This window comes from Xyrauchen texanus, chromosome 43, assembly GCF_025860055.1.
Source record: "Xyrauchen texanus isolate HMW12.3.18 chromosome 43, RBS_HiC_50CHRs, whole genome shotgun sequence".
Taxonomy (NCBI): Eukaryota; Metazoa; Chordata; class Actinopteri; order Cypriniformes; family Catostomidae; genus Xyrauchen; species Xyrauchen texanus.
Window position 1 is genome coordinate 6,638,330 of NC_068318.1, and position 10,644 is coordinate 6,648,973.

At 41.7% G+C, this 10,644-nt stretch overlaps 1 protein-coding gene across 1 annotated transcript in view; it reads right to left on the reverse strand.

The window, feature by feature from the left end:
- LOC127636063 (ciliary neurotrophic factor receptor subunit alpha-like) overlaps positions 1–3,643 on the reverse strand; it is a 335,920-nt gene extending 332,277 nt beyond the window's left edge. The window contains exon 1 of the mRNA XM_052116438.1: positions 3,460–3,643. The gene's annotated coding sequence lies outside the window, so the exon portion shown is untranslated. The remainder of the gene's footprint in view (positions 1–3,459) is intronic.
- Between the last annotated feature and the right edge of the window lie 7,001 nt (positions 3,644–10,644).

Here is a 10,644-nt window from a genome sequence, read left to right on the forward strand (position 1 = left end):
TATGAATTCACATTTTGAATAAAGATAATTAAGTCTATTTTCTGATTTGTTTTTTGCAACACAATTTTTATGCCAATTAATAATTCCAAAATACCAAACCAACTTCTTGTTACCATAACACAAACACATCAAGGTAGTAAATGCAGTACTGCCATTAATATGTGCTGATACAAAATAATTATTTAATGAGAACACATTACAATAATGTTAATTTTATTAAAGGGTTTATAAAGAGGTCCATTCATGAATTTTCACATTTATAAATGCATAATTAATTAATTATATGCAGTTATAACAACATGGATAAAAAGCATGCAGCACTTACCAAATACAGTACTTAAGTATTTTAACTTACATGTTACAAATATTTAATAGACAATTATTCATACTTACATTAATCAAAAACGTAAAATGCCCTAATTCATTATATATGTCACAATGCTGCAAAAACATTATTATAGTGAGTTTATAGGGAGGGATAGCTACAGTCTGCTTTGTTTATACAATGTAATGTCTTGATTCACTTGTTGAACAACAAAAGTTGTCACTTTCCTTGTCACGATAATGTCAAAAGAACAGTTTACCTAGTCCTAGTTGCCCAAATTCCTCTGCAAAAACACTTTCCAAGTCTTCATGCTCATTTTCGCCATCTATCATATAATAAAGCCTTTGGACCATTAAACCATACTGAACATTATGTACATAGGTTTCCAATGTTGGCAACTCTTTCCTATATGTCTATTTACATTAGGTACTTTTTCATGTTAATGTTGAATAAGTGTTAAGCATTTATGACATGCAAGGTAAAATGGCTCATTATTTTTCAGGTATCGCATGAACATCACTCTTTTTATGAATGTTGTTATAACCACATATCAATTATTTATAATACATTTGTAACAGGTTCCCTGTCAATGTAAAATGTTACTATTTTATTACTATATGTATATATATATACAAAAAAAAAATACTATGTTACTATTTAATTATTAAATAATAGTTTGTTTTTTTATTTATATATATATATATATATATATATACACACACACACACACATATATATATATATATACATATATATATATATATATATATATATATATAAATAAAAAACAAACTATTATTTAATAATTAAATAGTAACAAATCAAGTCTATTCTGATTAAAAATAGAATGGCATTGCAATTAGTAAATACAGTTTTGTATTACAGTAGGGCTGAAACGATTAGTTGACGTTGTCCACAACATCGACAATAAAAAGTTGTCGTAGAATATTAGTTTGATCTCATTTAACATAACATGAGATCACATTAAACTCTGATGATGCGCGAGAGCAGCTCTGCAGCTCGCACCTACATCAGGTGATGTAGATCGCAAAGTATGAGGGAATTATATAAAAATACCAAATAAACATCCCGGCATTACATCCTTAATTCAGTTGTATTTAATGTGTTATAGCGTTATTAAAGTTCAAATAATACATACGCAGATCATGTAAATAACTACAAACTCCTAAACTGGCATTTTTCTGTGCGGTCAGCACCTCTTCTATGAGTTGCGTGAATGTCCCGATCTAAGGGGAAGAGATTGAAACTGAACCCGGCTGATGCACATTCTGTCACAAGGATGCTCATCCCTCGAGCGTGCATGCTTAATGCAGCTAGATTATAATGTGATGGCTCGCATCTTGTTGAATCATAATATATGCGTCACTGTGCATTTCTTATCGTAAAGAAAATTGGAAATATGCAGCTTTATTACTAAGAGAGTTTTTTTGTGTGAGTTAAAGTTAAAGATGGACTGAAGTGTACAAAGGTGAGAGAGGGTAGTTTTCACCCCATTATACACTGTATCAAAATATGTTTTTGATTTTTTTTGTTTTCCAATATACATATCTAAAACTTGTTTAAAATAATGTACATTTACTTTAGAAGCTATACTGCAGAAGAAACATTGTTATCTGAGAATGTTGAATATAATATTAAAAATACAAATATTTTTAAATATCTAAAAATTATGATTATGACACCTGAGAAGCAGCATATAAGATATTTAGACTTGGTTTTACAGATTGGATCTGAAAATAAGTATATTTTGTCTTTACTGCACACACAGAAGTATAACCAAGTGAAAAAATATACTTATATACAAAATACACTTATATTTAAGTCTAAATATATTATAAGTTGCTTTCAAGTAAATGTATCTTGTTTTAAGGATATTTATGAAAGTGAGACAAAAACACTTAACAATATGATTTTTTGCAGTGAATTTCTTTACTGAATTAAACTTAATAAAAAGTTGTGTCTTTTCCCTTTTAATTCAGTAAATGTCATTTAGAGATTTGTTTGACCTCTTTATTGTTAGTAAGCACGTTTATTACAACCTTTTAAGTTGCACAAGCTGAATAATCGGTTAAGAGCTAATGATTATCGTTCCAATAATCGCAGAAGTCATTCTAATAACTGTTAGATTAATCGATTATCAAAATATTCATTAGTTGCAGCCCTATATTACAGTAACGAGAATTTCTATTGAATCTTCAAAAGTACAATGTCCAGATGCACCAAATAGAAAGTGTTACAAAAATAATGTCACAATGTAAAAAAATTATACAAATAAAATCTTAATGATCCTAAAATACACATCATGTTATTTATGCAAAACATTTATTCTGTTGATTTCAGGGTGAAATGTAACCCGGATATGTAATTGTGAGATTCACACAAAGAAAGTCTAATCAGACAGATGAAGAAAGCAAAGACAAGGAATCCAGGCAGATACGACCCCAGCCAAAAGAAAAAAAAGCATCAACCCAAACAAGAGGAGGAGGAGGAGATGAGGAGATTTCCACTCAAACTAATCAATCAGCTCTTGATAATGGCTTCCATGCAGGAGTGTTGACACTGGGTCATCTCGTCCCCTGACCCATGTCTTTAGGGCAGTGTCTACAGAAAAGGCACAGATAAGATAATTTGTGGCTAATTGTCTGCCTAGTGTCAGGGCTTTGAAAAAGCCCCACCACTTTCACTCTTTCATTCCTGTTTACTCTGATCCTCACCCCCATTTCCCTCTCCTGCGAGCTGGCCACTTTGTTTGAGTGAGGCTGTGCGAATCACATTTCTTGCATGGTGTGCGCTGTCTAACACACTCTCATCCGCTAGCACGTGCATTACATGCAGCGGAGAGTGAGGGACGCTTCTGGCTACTTCAACACTGTGACACCAGCTTCAACCAGGACATAATCCATTAGGTGATATTTGCCAATAATTTATTGATCCCAACAGTCTACAAAAGCTCCCAAATTAGATTCCAAAAAAATCTCAAACAAATCTGTCAATCTTTTGATGCCTTCTTTGTCTCTCAAAGCACAAATCAAATTGCAATGCATGCACATAAATCCAGCAAAATGAAATTAGCCCATTAAAAAATGATTGACAGTTTAAAAAAGGGTACTCACTTAAAAAGTGTTGGCTTCCTTATCTTGCTTTATCTTCCTCTCCTGCTTAATATCTCTGTCTTGTCCTCAATAGATGCAGAGAGATGTAAGAGCGTCTATAGACGTGTGTATGTCAGAGAAGCTCCGATACAGAAAGTTGCTGTGCAGTAGTCAAAGGCGTCTTGTGTGTATGTGTGTCTCAAGCAAAGGCTCTCACTGCACTGGCTGAAGGGAAACCAAAGCACTTTTAAACTCGCACTGGCTCCCCATGTGACCAGCTCCCAGCAGCCAGTGAGGAATATATTAGTGCTGCTTCTCTGTCCACAGTGCACCCCCTAGCCACTGTTATAGGAAGTGTGCACTGCCAGAAAGAGAGACAAGGATTTTATTGCTCAGATGTTACTCTTTTATAGCTTAGAAGACTTTAATTGAGATGTAAGTTGCATTCCATTTAAGTATAAGCTTTGTCTTAGATGCTTCTCCTAAAATTATTTAAAATAAATACATATAGAGACAAATAAGACAATTGTGGTAATGTGGTAATACTATAAATCTATATTATTAACATGGCTCAGATCGTTTGGTTTTGAAGAGTATTTGATGAGAAATGTTTGAGTTCTTTTTTTATATGACTTTTCATTGCATAATTTTTTGTCTTGGCAAATCTGGGCAAAGTTTGAGACATTACCTAGATATCCTCTGAAACTCTAGGAGAAATGTGAGCTTAGTGTATTGGTGTTTTTCTCCCACCACACATAACACAGCAAACAAACAAACAATGTACACCAGATGTAACAAAGAACACCAAACACAAACAATGCACACAAATTGTAATACAACACAGCCCAAACAACGCACACAACATTTAGCATACAACACATACAACACAGACAAAAAATAAACGTAACAGACAACACACACCAAACAAAAATAACATACACCAAACATAATTATGCACACATACTACCAATAAAACACACACCAAACAAAGAAACAATGCACACCAGGTGTAACAGACAATGTACAAAAAACAGAGAACATACACAAATCAAAGCAAACAACACGCACAAAATATAGCATACAACACAGTTCAAACAGAACAAACAACGTTAATCAAACATAACAAACAATACACACCAAACATAACAAAAAGCATTCACCAAACAAAACACACTAAAGAAAACAAACAATGTATACCAAGCGTAACAGACAACATACACCAAACATATAAAAATGCTCACAAAACACAGCATACAACGAACACCAAACATCATTATGCACACAAAATGTATCATTCAACACAAACCAAACATAAACAACATAAATATTCTGGTTACTTTCGAAACCTCCATTCCCTGATGGAGGGAACGAGACGTTGTGTTGATGTAGTCACACTAGGGGTCGCCCTTGGGAGCCACAAACACCACTGATCTTTGAGAAAAGGCCAATTGGAATTGGTGAGTTTGCATGCCACTCCCCCGGACTTGCAACCACTCACAGATTTTGTGCCGAGGAGCCGAGACAAGGTCCTGGCCATTTCAGCAGGTAGTTCAGTATGGTGGCAGGAGGGACACAACGTCTTGTTCACTCCATCCGGTAACGGAGGATACGAAATTAACCAGGACGTTCCCTATCTGTCACTCAATCGACACTGTGTTGATGTAGTGACACTAAGGGTCCCTATACAATACGCCACAACTAGCTGAACTGTGTTACGGTGACTGGCGGTGTGAGATGGGCAGACCCTTGTGTGTCTCGTAACCAGGGCACCCAGCCATCACGTAACCTCCCCCAACGCTCTTACAAGCGTTGTACGGTCCCTGTACCTCGACTGTTGACTGCCCAAAAATAGGGACCGGCTGGTTCCTTTTTTCCCCCCAAAAGGAACAAAATAGTTCAGCTGGGAGCCACATAGGGTCCGCAATGGGGGGTCTATCTCAAGCTAGCACACGTACTGGGCCGGCAGCGAGTTTCTCTGTAAACTCGCCTGCCACAGGGCTGAGAAAGAAGGGCATCCAGGGTCCATGACTTCATTAACATGACTGGGGGTAAAAGCGCATGTCTTCACCTTGGGGAGGGGAAAGGTGCTTTGTGCATGCAGTACACCCGGCCAGCTGTTCCGGAACTTACCTGCTCGAACCTGACAACACACTTGCAGGCTCACCACCTGATCCCTAAACAGTGCCATGGGAACCTTGGGAACATAGCCCAGTCAAGGTCTCAGGACCATGTGAGAGTAACCCAGACCAAACTCCATGCATTTTACTGACTGCAGGTCCCCTAACCTCTTGATGGAAGTGAGCGCAATCAGCAGGTCAGTCTTCAAAGAGAGTGTCTTTAGCTCAGCTGACTCCAGGGGCTCAAATGGAGATCCACGTAGGCTCCAAAGGAACACAGAGAGGTCTCATGAGGGGATGAGACGTGATCTGGTAGGATTCGACCTCCTCAAGCCTCAATGGAAACTGATGATCAAGTCATGCTTCCCTAAATACATACCGCCTACTGCATCGTCGTGTGCCGATATAGCGGCTACAAATACCTTCAAAGGTGGAGGGGGACCGCCTCCCCTCCAATCTCTCACGCAGGAAGGAAAGCACAGATCCAACTGCGCATCTCTGGGGGTCTTTGCGTTGGGAAGAAAACCACTTAGTGAACAGATGCCACTTCAAGGCATACAGGCGCCTCATAGAGAGAGCTCTGGCCTGAGTGATCGTGTCTACCGACGCAAGTGGTAGGCCACTTAGGTCTTCTGTGTCCCATTCAAGGGCCAGATGTGGAGATTCCAGAGATCTGGTTGTGGGTACCAGATTGTGCCCCATCCCTGAGAAAGAAGGTCCTTCCTCAGGGGAAATCGCGAGAAGCATGTAACCAGGTCTGGGTGGGCCAGTAGGTTGCTACAAGGATGACCTGCTCCTCAACCTCCCTGACCGTGCACAGCGTCTATGCAAGTAGGCTCACTGGGCAGAACGAAAACTTGCATAGCCCACGGGGCCAGCTGTGTGCCAGCACATCTGTTCTGAGGGGAGCGTCAGTCAGGGAATACTAGAGTGGGCCGTGGGAGGATTCCCGGGAAGCGAACAGCTGCCATGACAGCGCGTCCACCAACTTGAGCCGCTGCTGACTCCAGAGGAGGAGACGGCGTGCGAGTTGCAACATGCGAAGAGAGCACATGCCGCCATGGTGGTTGATGTAAGCTACTGTCACCATGTTGTCCATTCAGACCAACACGTGCTTGCTCTGGGTCAACGGCTGAAGCCTCCTCAAGTAGAGCAACACTGCCAGCAACTCGAGGCAGTTGATGGGCCAACGCAGTCGCGGGCCAGTCCAGGGGCCGGCGGCTGTGTGCCCATTGCACAAGGCACCCCAGCCATGCTTGGAGGCATCCGTCATAACCATGACGCACTTGGAGACCTGCTATAGGGGTACTCCTGCCCATAGAAACACCAAGGTCCATCCAAGGACTTAACAGACGTGATGAGCACGCAGTGTGCCCCATGCCACAATGCCCATCTAGAGACTCGAGTCTGAAGCCAGTGCTAAAGCATGACCGCCGTCGAGGATGCTATGTGCCCAAGGAGCCTCTGAAACCATTTCAGTGGGACCGCTGTTCACCACCTGAACACCTTCAGACAGTTCAGCACTGACAGCGTACACTCGCTTGAGAGGCGCGCCATCATCGAGACTTGAGTCTAACTCCTTGCTGAGAAAATATATTCTCTGAACCATGGAGAGCTTAATCTTTTCCCAGTTGACCCGAAGCCCCAGCCGGCTGTGGTGCTTGAGCACCTGATCCCTGTGCAAACAAAATAAATCCCACAGTCGTCAAGATGGTAGAGGATGTGAAAGCCCACTTCCCTGAACAGGGCAAGGGCTGCCTCTGTTACGTTTGTGAAGGTGTGAGGTGACAAGGACCTTGTGCTTGTATGCCCCAGCCCTCGAAAGCAAACCATAGGAAGGCCTGTGTCATTGTAAAACTGAGACGTGGAAGTACGCATCCTTCAGGTCAACCTCGGCGAACCAATCTTGATGCCGGACACTCGCTAAAATGCATCTTTGCGTTAGCATCTTGAACGGGAGCAAGGCCCAGTTCAGAACTCGCAGGTTCAAGATTGGCTGCAACTCACCAACTATTTCATTACGATGAAGTAGGTGCTGTAAAACCCCTTCAACTCGGCTGAAGGGACAGACTCTTGTACGGATGGACGCGATCTCTGTGCGCAACGCAGCAGCGTTCTCGCCCCTCACCGAGGTGAAGCGGATGCTGCTGAATCTGGGCGGGCACCTGGAGAACTGAATCACGTAGCAGAGTCGGGTGGTCCTGATCAGCCACTGCGATGGGTTGTGGAGCGTGAGCCATGCCCCAAGCTCCGGGCGAGGGGGACCAAGGGGACAATTGGTTCGGACACACCGGCGGTGCGTCCCCCTGCAGCAGGTGTTGTTGCTGCAGGGGGATGCCCTTTGTGAAGAGCAGACGGGGTGCAGGATCTTGAGCCGCGCCGGGGCAGGATGTGTTGGATGGCCTCTGTCTGGTTCTTAACCGTTGAGAACTGCTGGTCAATACGTCCTCGATGGTGTCTCTGAATATGCCAACCTTAGAGATGGAGGCGTCAAGGGACAGACCGAAGGTGCCTTGTCAGACTCCTTCGTTGAGCCAAAGGTGGTGCTCCTGGAACACCAGGGTGGACATCGCCTACCCGAGAGACCGTGCCGTGACCTTCGTCACCCAGAGGGCGAGATCGGTTGCCGAGCGCAGCTCCTACATCAATCCCAGGTCAGGAAATCCCTCGTGCAATTCTTTCAGCACCTAGGCTTGGTGCACTTGCAGGAGAGCAATGGCATGCAGGGTTACCCTCTGGCAGCCCCACCGTTAAAGGTTGTGAGAGTGGAGGAGCCCTCAAATCAGGTCCGGGCAGCAAAAGGTGATCGCCACGATCTCGTGAGCTCATCCTGCACCTCCGGGAAGAAAGGAACCGGGGAGTGGCGCTCTGGGCCCAGGAACCAATCGTCGAGCCGCTAGGGTTCAGGGGGGAGTGGAGCCCACTCCAGCCCATGTTCGCAGCCGCCCAGGCAAGCATGGCCACTAGCTCCGTGTCAGCCTGCAACTGCACACAAGGGTGGGAGCCCAGCTGAGTTCTCAGCGTCAGACTGGACAAGTCCGCTCTCCGATGCTGCAATCAAGAACTCATCCTATTCGAGAGCTCCGAATGAGATCAATGGCTCTGAGACAAGCCGGCAGTCTCATCCATAACTCGACCCGGGCACACTAGCGTCCAGGGCAATGCGAGGTCCGTGGGGAGTTTCCCGGTGGAGCTCCCATTGAGGTCCCCAAATCGCCCCAGTGCTATTTGTCACGGCCTCATACCCGTAGGTAGAAAGACCGAGGTGGGGAGCCGCTGGGGTGGCAAACAAAACACACACCAAATGCACACCAAGCCTAACATACACCAAACACACACACACACACACACACACACACACACACACACACACACACACACACACACACACAAAATGTAACATACAACACAGTTCAAATGAAACAAACAACGTAAACAAAATGTAACAGACAACACACCAAACAAAACAAACAATGCACACAAATGTACAACACACACCAAAAATAACAAGGCCCACACAAAATGTAGCCTTCAACACAGACCAAACATAACACTGTAACCAAAACTTATACAACACACACCACACAAACATAAAATGCACACCAAACACAACAGACAGTAAACACCAAGCATAACAAACACACCCCAAACGTTACAGACAACATTCACCAAACATAAAACAACATATATTGAACAAGCAAAAAATGCGCACCAAACATAACAAGCAGCGTTCACCAAAAACCAGACATAACACTGTGTCTAAACCAAGATTTCATTCCCATACATGCCAACCAATCAGTGTGACTGCTGTGTGCATTTTCCATTTCGCGTTTTGATTTAGTATCCCCAAATAAATATGCAAAAAAAAAATAAAAAAGAGCAGTTTTTCTAAAAAATACATTTGGACAGCGGGACTAAGTTGTAAAAATGTAAATATTATCAAGCTATACAAACGTCAGATTTTCTTTTTCTTCTTCAATATGTTTCCAGGATTGTTGATTATTCATTTATTTGAGACTTTACATACATTACATCTGATTTTCTGTAAAGCTGCTTTGGAATAAGTACAAATAGTGATAGACAGTGCTGAAGCATGTTACCAATCAGAAATTTGCATAAATTATTCTGATTAAAAGTAATGGCCAGCAGCCCATACATTTCTGAATCTATGTACTGAGTATCATTATACTTTGTCTGCCAACCATGTTGAGTTATCCAAACACACTGTGAACCCTTATGTTGTCATTACTGTAAAAATTAAGTTGTCTTAATTAAGTATTACTTGAAATGTCAAGTTTTTAACTCATCAAATAAGTGCAATGAAATTATTCGAGTTTTCAGTGCAGATGCTGATGAACTGAGATAGTGTGACCAGGGTCCAACTTGACCAAAGATATACAGATCACCCTAATGGTGACATTACACCAAACAATTATTTGCAACAAAGCATAAATAATACAACAAAAGAGCAAAAACATCTACAAATTCTTAATAACAATTATTTTAAGTTCTCAATCTGTTCCCTCTGATCAAGGAAACATAATTCAAGGAGCAAGGGATTGTGGGTATCCCCTGCCTCAATTTTCTACTCAATAGTTTGAGTTATTAACACTTCAAATCTTAAGTCTATGGATTTTTAAGAAAAAATAAGTTCAATGAACTTAAATATTTGAGTTATGAGTCCAGAACTTGACATTTCAAGTTATACTTAATTAAGACAACTTGATTTTTTACAGTAATGACAACTTTAGGGTTTACAGTGTGCAGCCTGAAACTGAACTTTTGGTCAGATGTTAGGAGTGAAAGCACTTGTATATGAAATCTAAAGGACGCTCCCCTGCTCCCCATTTAGTGAATGACTTAACCTCAGCTGTTTGTCTGCACTGGTCTCAGAGTTCGAAATGCACCTTATTTCCAACTCCATATAAAGCCTCTGAAAGCAACAATTTAAACTTTTGGATGATCCCATTGATTCTCAATGTGATAATGCACAGTGAATAAAGGATTTCTAAGGAAAAATTGTGCTAAAGTATGCAAAAGTATACATTGTGTTTAGCAATATGGGATACATTACTTACATTTTAAAAAT